The following is a 14,551-nucleotide window of genomic DNA, read 5'->3' on the forward strand; positions in this document are numbered from 1 at the left end:
TTGCTGAAGTTGCTTATCAGCTTAAGGAGATTTTGGGCTGAGACGATAGGGTTTTTTAGATATACAATCATGTCATCTGCAAACAGGGACAATTTGACTTCCTCTTTTCCTAATTGAATGCCCTTTATTTCCTTCTCCTGCCTGATTGCCCTGGCCAGAACTTCCAACACTATGTTGAATAGGAGTAGTGAGAGAGGGCATCCCTGTCTTGTGCCAGTTTTCAAAGGGAATGCTTCCAGTTTTTGCCCATTCAGTATGATATTGGCTGTGGGTTTGTCATAGATAGCTCTTATTATTTTGAGATACGTCCCATCAATACCTAATTTATTGAGAGTTTTTAGCATGAAGGGTTGTTGAATTTTGCCAAAGGCCTTTTCTGCATCTATTGAGATAATCATGTGGTTTTTGTCTTTGGTTCTGTTTATGTGCTGGATTACATTTATTGATTAGCATATATTGAACCAGCCTTGCATCCCAGGGATGAAGCCCACTTGATCATGGTGGATAAGCTTTTTGATGTGCTGCTGGATTCTGTTTGCCCGTATTTTATTGAGGATTTTTGCATCAATGTTCATCAAGGATATTGGTCTAAAATTCTCTTTTTTGGTTGTGTCTCTGCCCAGCTTTGGTATCAGGATGATGCTGGCCTCATAAAATGAGTTAGGGAGGATTCCCTCTTTTTCTATTGATTGGAATAGTTTCAGAAGGAATGGTACCAGCTCCTCTTTGTACCTCTGGTAGAATTCGGCTGTGAATCCATCTGGTCCTGGACTTTTTTTGGTTGGTAAGCCATTAATTGTTGCCTCAATTTCAGAGCCTGTTATTGGTCTATTCAGAGATTCAACTTCTTCCTGGTTTAGTCTTGGGAGAGTGTATGTGTTGAGGAATTTATCCATTTCCTCTAGGTTTTCTAGTTTATTTGCATAGAGGTGTTTATAGTATTCTCTGATGGTAGTTTGTATTTCTGTGGGATCGGTGGTGATATCCCCTTTGTCATTTTTTATTGCATCTATTTGATTCTTCTCTCTTTTCTTCTTTATTAGTCTTGCTAGCGGTCTGTCAATTTTGTTGATCTTTTCAAAAAACTGGCTCCTGGATTCATTGATTTTTTGAAGGGTTTTTTGTGTCTCTATTTCCTTCAGTTCTGCTCTGATCTTAGTTATTTCTTGCCTTCTGCTAGCTTTTGAATGTGTTTGCTCTTGCTTCTCTAGTTCTTTTCATTGTGATGTTAGGGTGTCAATTTTAGATCTTTCCTGCTTTCTCTTGTGGGCATTTAGTGCTATAAATTTCCCTCTACACACTGCTTTGAATGTGTCCTAGAGATTTTGGTATATTGTGTCTTTGTTCTTGTTGGTTTCAAAGAACATCTTTATTTCTGCCTTCATTTCATTATGTACTCAGTAGTCATTCAGGAGCAGGTTGTTCAGTTTCCACGTAGTTGAGCGGTTTTGAGTGAGTTTCTTAATCCTGAATTCTTGTTTGATTGCACTTTTGTCTAAGACACAGTTTGTTATAATTTCTGTTCTTTTACATTTCCTGAGGAGTGCTTTACTTCCACCTATGTGGTCAGTTTTGGAATAAGTGAGACGTGGTGCTGAGAATAATGTATATTCTATTGATTTGGGGGTGGAGAGTTCTTTAGATGTCTATTAGGTCTGCTTGGTGCAGAGCTGAGTTCAAGTCGTGGATATCCTTGTTAACCTTCTGTCTCGTTGATCTGTCTAATGTTGATAGAGAGGTGTTAAAGTCTCCCATTATTATTATGTGGGAGTCTAAGTCTCTTTGTAGGTCTCTAAGGACTTGCTTTATGAATCTGGGTGCTCCTGTATTGGGTGCATATATTTTTAGGATAGTTAGCTCTTCTTGTTGCATTGATCCCTTTACCATTATGTAATGGTCTTCTTTGTCTCTTTTGATCTTTGTTGGTTTAAAGTCTGTTTTATCAGAGACTAGGATTGCAGCCCCTGCTTTTTTTTCTTTCCATTTGCTTGGTAGATCTTCTTCCATCCCTTTATTTTGAGCCTATGTGTGTCTCTGCATGTGAAATGGGTCTCCTGAATACAGCACACTGATGGGTCTTGACTTTTTATCCAATTTGCCAGTCTGTGTCTTTTAATTGGAGCATTTAGCCCATTTACATTTAAAGTTAATATTGTTATGTGTGAATTTGATCCTGTCATTATGATGTTAGCTGGTTGTTTTGCCTGTTAGTTGATGCAGTTTCTTCCTAGCATCGATGGTCTTTACAATTTGGCATGTTTTTGCAGTGGCTGGTTCCAGTTGTTGCTTTCCATGTTTAGTGCTTTCTTCAGGAGCTCCTGTAAGGCAGGCCTGGTGGTGACAAAATCTCACAGCATTTGTTTGTCTGTAAAGGATATTATTGCTCCTTCATTTATGAAGCTTAGTTTGGCTGGATATGAAATTCTGGGTTGAAAATTCTTTGCTTTGAGAATGTTGAATATTGGCCCCCACTCTCTTCTGGCTTGTAGAGTTTCTGCCGAGAGATCTGCTGTTAGCCTGATGGGCTTCCCTTTGTGGGTAACCCTACCTTTCTCTCTGGCTGCCCTTAGCATTTTTTCCTTCATTTCAACCTTGGTAAATGTGACAGTTATGTGTCTTGGGGTTGCTCTTCTCAAGGAGTATCTTTGTGGTGTTCTCTGTATTTCCTGAATTTGAATGTTGGCCTGCCTTGATAGACTGGGGACATTCTCCTGGATAATATCCTGAAGAGTGTTTTCCAGCTTGATTCCATTCTCCCTGTCACTCTCAAGTACACCAGTCAAACGTAGATTTGGTCTTTTCACATAGTCCCATATTTCTTGGAGGCTTTGTTCGTTTCTGTTTACTCTTTTTTCTCTAAACTTCTCTTCTTGCTTCATTTCATTCATTTGATCTCCAATCACTGATACTCTTTATTCTACTGAAGCTTGTGCATGCATCACGTAGTTTTTGTGCCATGGTTTTCAGCTCCATCAGGTCATTTAAGTTCTTCTCTACATTGTTTATTATATTTAGCCATTCATCTAATATTTTTTCAAGGTTTTTAGCTTCCTTGTGATGGGTTCAAACTCCTCCTTTAGCTCAGAGAAGTCTGTTATTACCGACCTTTTGAAGCCTACTTCTGTCAGCTGGTCAAAGTCATTCTCAGTCCAGCTTTGTTCCGTTGGCGAGGAGCTGTGATCCTTTGGAGGAGAAGCTGTGATCCTTTGGAGGAGAAGAGGTGCTCTGGTTTTTAGAATTTTCAGCTTTTCTGCTCTGGTTTCTCCCCATCTTTGTGGTTTTATCTACCTTTGGTCTTTGATGATGGTGACATACAGATGGGGTTTTGGTGTGGATGTTTTTTTTGTTGATGTTGATGCTATTCCTTTCTGTTTGTTAGTTTTCCTTCTAACAGTCAGGTTCCTCAGCTGTAGGTCTGTTGGAGTTTGCTGGAGGTCCACTCCAGACCCTGTTTGCCTTGGTATCACCAGCAGAGGATGCAGAACAGCAAATATTGCAGAACAGCAAATATTGCTGCCTGATCCTTCCTCTAGAAGCTTCGTTTCAGAGGGGCACCCGGCTGTATGAGGTGTCAGTTGGCCCCTACTGGGAGTTGTCTCCCAGTTAGGCTACACGGGAGTCAGGGACCCACTTGAGGAGGCAGTCTGTCCGTTCTCAGAGCTCAAACACCATGCTGGGAGAACCACTGCTTTCTTCAGAGCTGTCAGACAGGGACGTTTAAGTCTGCAGAAGTTTCTGCTGCCTTTTGTTCAGCTATGCCCTGCCCCCAAAGGTGGAGTCTACAGAGACAGGCAAGCCTCATTGAGCTGAGGTGGGCTCTACCCAGTTTGAGCTTCCCAGCTGCTTTGTTTACCTATTCAAGCCTCAGCAATTGCAGATGCCCCTCCCACAGCCAGGCTGCCACCTTGCAGTTCGATCTTGGACTGCTGCGCGAGCAGTGAGCAAGGCTCCGTGGGCATGGGACCCACCGAGCCAGGCGTGGGATATAATCTCCTGGTGTGCCATTTGCTAAGACCATTGGAAAAGCGCAGTATTTGGGTGGCAGTGTCCGATTTTCCAGGTACAGTCTGTCACGGCTTCCCTTGGCTAGGAAAGGGAAATCCCCCGACCCCTTGCACTTCCCAGGTGAGGCGATGCCCCGCCCTGCTTTGGCTTGCCCTCTGTGGGCTGCACTCACTGTCCAACCAGTCCCAATGAGATGAACCAGGTACCTCACTTGGAAATGCAGAAAGCACCCATCTTCTGTGTTGACCACGCTGGGAGCTGCAAACTGGAGCTGTTCCTATTCGGCCATCTTGGAATGCCTATCGAGATCTTTCACTTCTTTAGTTAATTCCTAGGTATTTAATTTTATGTGTGGCTATTGTACCTGGGGTAACTTTCTTATTTCTTTTTCAGATTGTTCACTGTTGGCATATAGAAATGCTACTGATTTTGGTTATGTTGATTTTATATCCTGCAACTAAATTTGTTCATCATTTTTAATAGGTTTCTTGTGTAATCTTTAGATTTTTCCAAACATAGGATCCTATCATCTGCAAACAAGGATGATTTCACTTCTTTTCTAATTTGGACGCCCTTTATATCTTTCTCTTGTCTGATTGCTCTAGCTAGGACTTCCAGTACTGTGTTGGATAACAGTGATATCAGTTGGCATCCTTGTCATGTTCCAGATCTTAGAGGAGAGGATTTCAGTTTTTTCCCCATTCAGTATGATACTAGCTGTGGGTCTGTTGTATATGGCTTTTATTATGTTAACTTATACTCCTGCTATACTCAGTTTTTTGAGGGTTTTTATCAGGAAGGAATGTTGAATTTTATCAAATCCTTTCTCAGTATCAATTGAAATAATCATATGGTTTTTATCCTTCATTCTGTGGATATATCACATTGATTGATTTGATATGTTGAACTGTCTTTGCAAAGCATTTGATATGTTAAGCCATTCTTGCATCCCAGGGATAAATCCCACTTGGTCATGATGAATGATCTTTCTAATGTATTGTTGAATTTGGTTTGCTATTATTTTGTTGAAAAAAATTGCATTAATACTTGTCAGAGATTCTGGCCTGTAGTTTCCTTTTATTGATGTGTCTTTATCTGGTTTTGGTATTGGGGTAATGCTGGCCTCATAGAATGAGTTTGGAAGCATTCCCTGCTCCTCTATTTTTTTTGAAATAGTTTGAGTAAGATTGATATTAGTTCTTCTTTAAATGTTTTGTAGAATATATCAGTGAAGTCATCAGGTCCTGGGCTTTTCTTTACTGGGAGAGTTTTTGTTATGGCTTTCATCTCACTACTTGTTACTGGTTTGTCCAGGTTTTCGATTTCTTCCTGGTTCAATCTTGGTAGATTGTATGTGTCCAGAAATGTGTCCATTTGTTCTAGATTTTCTAATTTACTGGCATATAGTTGCTCATAGTAACTTCTAATGAACCTTTGAATTTCTGCTGTATTAGTTGTAATGTCTCCTTTCTCATTTCTGATTTTATTTATTTATTTGTATCTTCTCTCTTTTTTTCTTAGTCTGGCTCGAGGTTTGTCAATTTTGTTTAACTTTTCAAAATCCAACTTTTTGTTTCATTGATCTTTTGTATTTTTTCACTTCAATTTCATTACTTTCCACTCTGATCTTTATTATTTCTTTTCTTCTACTAATTTTGGGTTTGATTTGTTCTTGCTTTTCTCATTCCTTAAGAAGCATCATCAGGTTGTTTATTTGAAGTTTTTTTTCTCTTTTTATTTTTATTTTTTTTCTGAGACGGAGTCTCGCTCTGTCACCCAAGCTGGAGTGCAGTGGCACAATCTTGGCCCACTGCAAGCTCCACCCTCCAGGTTCATGCCATTCTTCTGCCTCAGCCTCCTGAGTAGCTGGGACTACAGGTGCCTGCCACCGTGCCCAGCTAATTTTTTGTATTTTTAGTAGAGACGGGGTTTCACTGTGGTCTCGATCTCCTGACCTCATGATTCGCCTGCCTTGGCCTCCCAAAGTGCTGGGGTTACAGGTGTGAGCCACCGTTTTCTCTTTTTTTGATGTAGGCACTTATAGCTATAAAATTCCCTCTTAGTCCTGGTTTTGCTGTATCTCATAGGTTTTGGTATGTTGTGTTTCCATTATCATTTGTTTCAAGAAAATTTTCAATTTCCTTCTTAATTTCTTCTTTGACCCACTGGTCATTCAGGAGCTTATTGTTTGATTTCCATGTGTTTGCATAGTTTTCAAAATTTCTCCTGTTATTAATCTCTAGTTTTATTCCATTGTGGTCAGAGAAAATGCTTGATATTATTTAAAATTTTTTGAATGTTTTAAGACTTGTTTTGTGACCTAACATATGGCCTATCCTTGAGAATGATGCATGTGCTAAGAAAAAGAATGTGTATTCTGAAGCCATTGGATGAAATGTTCTGTAAATATCTATTAGATCCATTCGGTCTGTAGTGCAGATTAAGTCTAATGTTTCTTTGTTGATTTTCTGTCTGGAAGATCTGTCCAATGCTGAAAGTCGAGTGCCTCAAAGTCTCCAGCTATTATTGTATTGGGGCCTATCTCTTTTTAGCTCTAATAACATTTGCTTTGTGTATCTGGGTGATCCAGTGTTGGCTGCTTATATATTTAAAATTGTTATATCCTCTTGCTGAATTGACTCCTTTATCATTAGTGACCTTCTTTGTAGCTTCTTACAGTTTTTGTTTTGAAATCTGTTTTGTCTGATATAAGTATAGTTTCTCCCACTGTTTTCTGGTTTCCATTGGCATGGAATGTCTTTTTCCATCCCTTTATTTTTAGTGTATGTGTGTCTTTATAGGGGAAGTGTGTTTCTTGTAGGCAGCAGATCAATGGGTCTTGTTTTTTCATCCGTTCAGTCAGTCTGTGTCTTTTGATCAGAAAGTTTAGTCCATTTACATTCAATGATGTTATTGATAAGTAAGAACTTACTCCTTCCATTTTGTTACTTGTTTTCTGATTATTTTATGGTCTTCTCTTCTTTCTTTCTTTCCTTTCTGTCTTCCTTTAGTGAAAGGTGATTTTCTCTGGTGATATGATTTAGTTCCTTGCTTTTTATTTTTTGTGTCTCTGTTGTATGTTTTTTGGTTTGAGTTTACCAAGAAGCTTACAAATACTGTCTTATAACCCATTATTTTAACCTCATAACAACATAACACTGTTTGCATATTCAAGCAAAAAATAAAAAATAAGAACTCTATGCCATAACTTTGTTTCCCTGATTTTTTACTTTTTGTTGTTTCTGTTTATATCTTGTACTGTGATATGGAATTAAAACCAAATACTATAAGGGCTCACCTGATTTTTGGTTCTTATGAAGGTGTTTTTTCTGTATAGATAGTTATTAACTTGGTGTCCTTGCAGGGGGGATGATAGGTGGAGCCTTCTAGTCTGACATCTTGCTGCTCATCTTCCTTCTCCTGCTCCTCCTCCCCCTCCTCCTTTTTCTTCTTCTTCTTATTGTTATTATTTCCCTTTACCAATTAGGAAACTGAAGCAAAAAAGGAGTTAAACAATTTATCTGTGGTGGCACAGTTAGTAACCTTTAGAGCCGGGAGTCAAATCCAGGCATTTTGCCTCCAGTATCTGTGCTTTAAGTGCTCCATGGCTTCATTGCTTACATTCATAAATAATAGATTATTCTTCCTTTAGGCTTGGGCTGGGACTGCTTTCACATTTACAGTGCCGTGGGGATTGGGGCAGGAAGAGAGTGACATAGTTTCCACCGAAACCTTATGCTTGCTAATTTCCCACCCTTCCTCCCTTCTTCTCGAACAGATATCACGTCCTTGGGTTGGAGCCCCTTCTCCACTCACATTGGACATAGAATCACTTGTCCAATCAGCTGAAGAATGAAGGATGCCCTGGAATGAATTTGTGAAGGTGTGTGTGTGTGTGTGTGTGTGTGTGTGTGAGAGAGAGAGAGAGAAGAGAGAGAGAGAGAAAGTGTGTGTGTGCATGGTGGGGGAGTTCCAGGTAGACAGAACTGTGAATGTAAAGCCTCTATTTTTGAGTCCACAGAAAGCATCTATTTCATGAGTATTATTCTACATAATACATTGAAAACATTGTGTTAACTCATTAAGGCAAAGTAAAATTGGAAATTTTGTTCTTTAAAAAAATTGTGAACTAATACCCTTTGTTAAAATCTTTTCTCTGCACCTATCAGAATTTGTAGGAGGCAAGTGCATGCAGTCACTGTCATGTGACACTTCTCTTGTACAAGCTCCTCTTCCACTTTCTGTACGGGCACATAATAAAATTCTCTTTTCTCCATAATATATGAAACTGGGAAAGTACTGGTGACATTTTGCAATATGGTATAACCACTGGTGAGTTTGGGAAGTAATGATGTAATTGAATTAGGCAAAACTGCTAAAATCCTTATTTTTTCCCATGGAATTCTGCCAACATTTCATTTGCTGTAATTCTGCAGAAGTAATATGAAACAAAAATTGGACTTTTTCATCAACTGGAGAAATGGAAACATGTTTATTTAATTGTTATGGCGTGCAAGATATTTTCTTAAGACTTCGAGTTAGAAGGGAGTCAGAAATTTTGACACTTTTTTGAAATTCTTGAAAAAGCCCTCAAATTGTAGGAAAATGAAAGTGGTGAGTAAATGACCATTAAGGAATCATGAAGTGAGAGTTTCTAGAAAGTGAAGAATCTGGGTAAACCAAAGTTGTTCTTAATAACAGAGATTAGAGGTCACATGGCAATGATAGTAATAAAGCAGCAAGAATAATGCTGCCCCAGACACTCTCTGGCAACTTCAGAGAGGTGGACTGATCTGAGCACTGAGAACATTTAAGTGTGGGAAACATTTTACTCTAGCTTTAACTTCTTAATACAAGCTCCAGTTCCACATGTCCCACTCATGCCAACTGCCAGCACCACCAAAGCCCTTAAAAGTTTCCTTGTCTTAATGGCTTCCACTCTCCTCTCCTCTCCTCTCAGGCACCCATCATCCCTGACTCAAACCTGTAGACAAGCCAGACCAAGTTACGTCTCTTCAGAAAAGGAGCAGCTTGAACCATTCTATCCACTTCCAGCCTGGCTTCTAAATCTGGGGTCTCTTTGATAATACTCTCAGCCCAGTGGAGAGGAAAGTCTACTGGGGACAGCTAAAAGTTGGCCTACCCTTCCTAGCACAGCCAGTCCAGAAGCCATGGGCCTGGAGATGGAATGGGTCCAAGTTCTCCCAAAGGCTTTTGTTTGAGAAACACTGGCTTAACTATGAAACAGCATTCTCTGCTGAGCTGAAAAATAGCCCCCCTGCCACCACCACCCAGGGAAGTCCATAGTAAGAACCCTTAGGAAATGGAAGAGGAACAGGTTAGAAACCTGGGTGATTTTCAGGGGTGCTAAGTGGAAATCTTACATTTTTGTGATTACAAAAAAAGTTTCAGTCACATTCAAGTTCATGTGTAGTCAGTGCTGAAATGTAGACATGAGGTCTTAAACTGGGACGCATGAAATCCTTGAAATTGTACATAAAAGTTTGTGGTTGGGGGGTGTGGGTGGGGTATGTGTATGCATTTTTCGAAAACTGAATCCGTATCCTCCATTGATTTCTCAAAGGAGTCTGCAACACCTCCTTCACCTCCACTGCCACCAAAGTTAAGAACCAGTGACTTAAAGGGATTGTAGACTTTTCTTCAGCTGGAAAGAATCTTGGATGGTATTTAGTTCATTTTTGCTCCTTTAAAAATTTTTCTGACATAAAATTGAGTCTGATTAACGTGGGCTGTTTTATAAATGTTGAAGTCTTCTAGGCTTTTTCTCTTCTGAAACCCTTCCAGATGGGTCTTGGAACATGCCTTGTGATGACATCAAGTAGGGCTGTGGTGATGGATCTACCCGTGTAGATGCATCTACATGTGATCGTCTACCCGTGTGTGCCAGAAGGGCTGCTGAGGGGGTGGCAGGCACACTCCTGTCCTCTGGTTTATTTTCATGTGTTTTAACTTGGAGCACAAAGATAGGATTGTGGTTCAGAATTCCAAGCCCCTTCATTTGAAAGGGAACTAGTGAGATTCATCCTTATGAGTAGAACCTGGCAAGGCCCCACAAATGACTTCACTGTGATGATTGTCATGGCTCAACTTTACCCTGAATATTACACATTTATTTCTTTTGCTTTTATGCTTAAAGCAGCTCAGCAATGCATAATTCAAGATGATTATGGCTTGCAAAACCCTGTTTTCTCAACACAAATACTTAAAAAAGAAATCAGCTTGATACTTGGCACCCTTCACTGCAGCTGGGTTCACTCCTCCCAAGTCAGGTGTTTTCATTCAGTGAATGGAAGTTACATATGAAGAGCAGAATGAGAAAACTACAGAATTCCAGTCTCCACAAGAGATTTCGCTGGGGTGAGATGGGAAGCAGAATAGTCAGTTGATTCTTTCAATGTCTAAGTTAGATGTGAGGCCTTCTTATTAAGGCCTTCTTATTAAGTAGAGTAGAAAATACTTGGCAACCATTCGCTGTAAGGGTGGAGGTGAGGGGAGAAGTTAAAGATGACTCCCAGGCTTCTGATTTGGTAATTGAGGCCCACGAATGGAAGAAACTTGGGGAGATATAAATGGGCCCCATTATGGATATGTTGCATTTGGATCCAGGTGGGCAATTTGGTGTGCAGTTCAATATGAGGGTCTGAAGGAGCGGGTTGGGCTAGAGATAGGATTTGGGAGCTATCAGTAAACCTACAGCCTATGCACTGCTGGGAGTTAAAGAAGAGAGTTTCAAAAAGGAGAGCAATGATGCCAAGTATCTCAGAGGAGTCAACTAAGAAAGAACAAACTATTCCCTGGGTTAAACAATGAGGAAGTCATTGGTGACCTTAGGACAAGCAGTTTCTGTGAATTTGAAGAGGTAGAAGCCAAGTCATATCTGATGGAGGACCTCTCCAGAAGCCCAGATAAAAAGAAGACAAATTGGAATGATAGCTAAAAGAGGAATGTAGAATGGTGAGAGTTTTGCCTGTAATTTTTTAGATTTAGAGAGACTTGAATATGATGAGAAGAAACCAGAAGGAGGAGAAAGTTGAAGAAACAGGAGAGCAAATGAATCACTGATGGAACTAATTCCTGGATGGATATGGAGAAGAGTAAATTCAAGAGCGGTGACACAAGGACAGTGGTGACACTGGCCTTGACACATTCGTCCTCCAAGACACCTGGGAAGGAAAACAGAGATGCAGATAAGCTTGTGAGTGGGGAGTGGGAACTGAGGAAGCTCATCCCTGGTCATCTCAGTTTTATCAGTTAAAGAAAGTAGGGGTACTTAGGATAGGCTAGGGAGCATGAGAAGAATGGCAAAAGTTTGGACCTATCATGGAGAAGAGGGGAAAAGGGTAACTGACCAGAAACACAGATACAGATGGCTAGAAGCACTGAGGACCCAGATGAGACTGGAAATCCTAAATGTATACTAGTAGCACCAGTCCACCTAGCTGTGTGTATTTCTCTGACACTTGGCTACCAGTGGGTAGCATGGAAGAAGATGGATATGTTTGGGTTAATCCAGGGTTGGAGATTTATAAGACAGGGTTAATAGAAGGGGGTAAAAGAGATAAGGAAGCTGGGTTTTCTGGGTAGAAAGTAGCTGAAGTGATAAGAATGGGACCTGGGCAGGAAAGGGAAGAAAATGAAACAGGAAAGGATGATACAAAACAGAAGACTAGGGTAAAATGAAGTATACAAGTTGCTGAAGATCTTATGAAGATCAAAGAACAGGTATAATCAGAGTAGGGATGAAAAGTTCTAGAAAGACAGGATAGTATGGTCAGAGAATTCCTGGAATAAAATGTTGTGTTTTTTTTTCCAAAACATTTTACTACTATTTCCATGTTATACTGTAAGTTTGAAAAATGTATCATAAGGTCATCTCCAGGCGTTGTGGAATGGAGTGGCCAACCTCCTTCAGAGCAACATGCCCAAGTCTTATTGTGTCTACTGCAATACATAGCTCTTCTATGACTCTCCATCTGTGAGAAAGGCCCACTTCAGTGGTAGGAAACACAAAGAGAATGTGAAAGACTACTACCAGAAATGGATAGAAGAACAGACTCAGAACCTGATTGACTAAACAATGGCTGCATTTCAACCAGCAAACATACCTCCTACTCTATTCTCTGCTCCTCCTCTGCAGGGGCAATGATACCCCCTCCCCCCAGCCTTCGAGGTCCTCTTTGCCCAAGTATAATGCCAGCACGCATATGGGAGCCCTCCCATGATGCCAATGATGGGCCCTCCTTTTCATGGGATGATGCCAGTGGGACTTGCTCCTGGAATGAAGCCACTCATAGGAGGTCACATGTCAATGATGAGGCCTCCCGCCTGTCCCATGATGGTGCCTGTTTGGCCTAGAATGACTTGACCAGATGGTTAAGGATAGTGCAGAGGCCTTGTGTATCAGGTTTATATTACTTACTCTACTTCACTAGGAGACCATGGTGCTGTGACTCTGGGTGTTTTCTTAACAGCACGATAAAGAAGACTTTCTCTCTTTTCTTATCAAAGAGAGAATAGTTTTGGAGGGGAGAAGTGGGACCAAAAAAAAGTAGTTTTTATTTATATTGTGAAATGTGAAAATAAAATTAACTGTTTTCATAAAAAAGAAACTACAACAACCAAAAAAAACCCCGAAATGTATTACAAGTGAAAGTGTATATGTTTGGTAACTTAAATTTGTTATTTTGTATTATCTGTGCCTTTGGCTCTCTTCCATATGATAATCCCATTCTCTTTTCGTTGAACTAGGAAAATGTAGATCAGGTCTTAAGAGTATCATATTTCTAATGCTTTCACTATTTTATATGTACAGTGATATTATTATTATTATTTTAAATAGAAGCTCTTGAGAAAGAAGCTAGTGTTTTCTATTTCAGCTGTTTCAGCAGCTGCTGTAAAGATAAGCAAGCTTTCAATATACCTGCTTCTTCTGACTTTTCCTTTCCCCTAAATTTAAGTCGATTATAGGAAAAAATGTAACCTATAAAGCTGAGGAGGACAGATCACATCAATAGAACCCACATGACAGGTGACTAATGGTAACAAAGTGGACCCATGGGATGATGGGGAAAGTTAGGGAGGTTGTGCATACCTTCATGACCTAGATTGGAAGCTGAGCCTGAAACCTAATTAGATACATATGGGTTAGATGTGCATTGCACATAAATGAAGTGCGAGTCACATTTCCATTCCATCTAAGGCTGCTTCAGCTGTACTTTTGGAAGAGATGTTAAGAATTAAGTGTGTACATAATTTAAACATAATTTGGTAGAAAAGCAAATATTTTATTTGTTATGCCTCATTTTGCTAAAATAAGTGTTTAGCAAGTGTGGAGGTTAGGTGAAAATGCAAATGGAATTATAGGTAATGGATTACAGTCCCATTTGTGGAGAATTAAGAATCCCATTTGTGGAGATGAAGAGAATTAAGAATTAAGAAATTCTATTAGTTAGTAGGACTAGGCTGCATCTCAAGAATTCTGTTCATTTGTGTTACAATGGACAGAATAAAGATGGACTACCATGGTGTAGGGAGAAAATAGCAGAAGAAGAAACCAGCCAGGCGCGGTGGCTCACCCCTGTAATCCCAGCACTTGGGAGGCCGAAGTGGGCAGATTACCTGAGGTCAGGAGTTCGAGACCAGCCAGGCCAACGTAGTGAAACCTTGTATCTACTAAAAATACAAAAATTAGCTGGGCATGGTGGTGGGCACCTGTCGTCCCAGCTACTTGGGGGGCTGAGGCAGGAGAATCGCTTGAACCTGGGAGGCAGAGATTGCAGTGAGCTGAGATCGGGCCACTGCACTCCAGCCTGAGTGACAGAACGAGACTTTGTCTCAAAAAAAAAAAAAAAGCAAAACATTTATTACTGGGTTTGCTATCATTGGCTAGCTCAAACCAGCTAGCAAGAAGATTCTTGTTCCTTTGTCAAGCATATTCCTACAAGATTAAGAGTAGGGATGGTGCCTTGTCAATAGGAAGTGCTTAGGTAAATTGCAGGTCCGTTCTCACCTTCTTTCCTTTGATGGAGAGTGTTGCTGGTTGCCACATCTCATGACTTTAACATCATCTAATTCCCATGCCCATGCTCATCAAACCATCTGTTAGTGCTAATTTGCCTTTCTATGTAGACTTTTCTAAAAAAAAAAAAAAAAAAAAAAAAAAAGGGAAAGGTGTGGGGGGTGGGGTGGGGGCAATTCCTTGGCATGCTGACATGAATACTCCTGTTTGCTTAGCAGTTTTGTCTGTCCTTGTAACTAACAGAATAACATTGTAGTTTATTTACCAGTTTATTGTGAGATGACTAATTAGGGTGACTTGCTGCCCCCTGATTCTGATGAAGTTGGGAAGGGAAATGTAAATTCACCTTTAAAGAAGATCAGCAGGCCTGGATTTTACAGTAGCACTGCCATTAGAGAAGCCCCATATGAGCTACTGCCAATCTCTTAGATATTTTTTCTCTCTCTCTCTCTCTCTTTTTTTTTTTTTGAGATGGAGTCTCACTCTGTTGCCCAGGCTGGAATGCAT

General features: G+C 40.2%; 1 pseudogene; it reads left to right on the forward strand.

Moving 5' to 3' along the window:
- The first annotated feature begins 11,944 nt into the window (after window positions 1-11,944).
- On the forward strand, window positions 11,945-12,403 carry LOC129044477 (U1 small nuclear ribonucleoprotein C-like; annotated as a pseudogene).
- The last annotated feature ends 2,148 nt before the right edge of the window (window positions 12,404-14,551 follow it).

The sequence above is a fragment of the Pongo pygmaeus genome, chromosome 13, assembly GCF_028885625.2.
Source record: "Pongo pygmaeus isolate AG05252 chromosome 13, NHGRI_mPonPyg2-v2.0_pri, whole genome shotgun sequence".
NCBI classification, from domain to species: domain Eukaryota; kingdom Metazoa; phylum Chordata; class Mammalia; order Primates; family Hominidae; genus Pongo; species Pongo pygmaeus.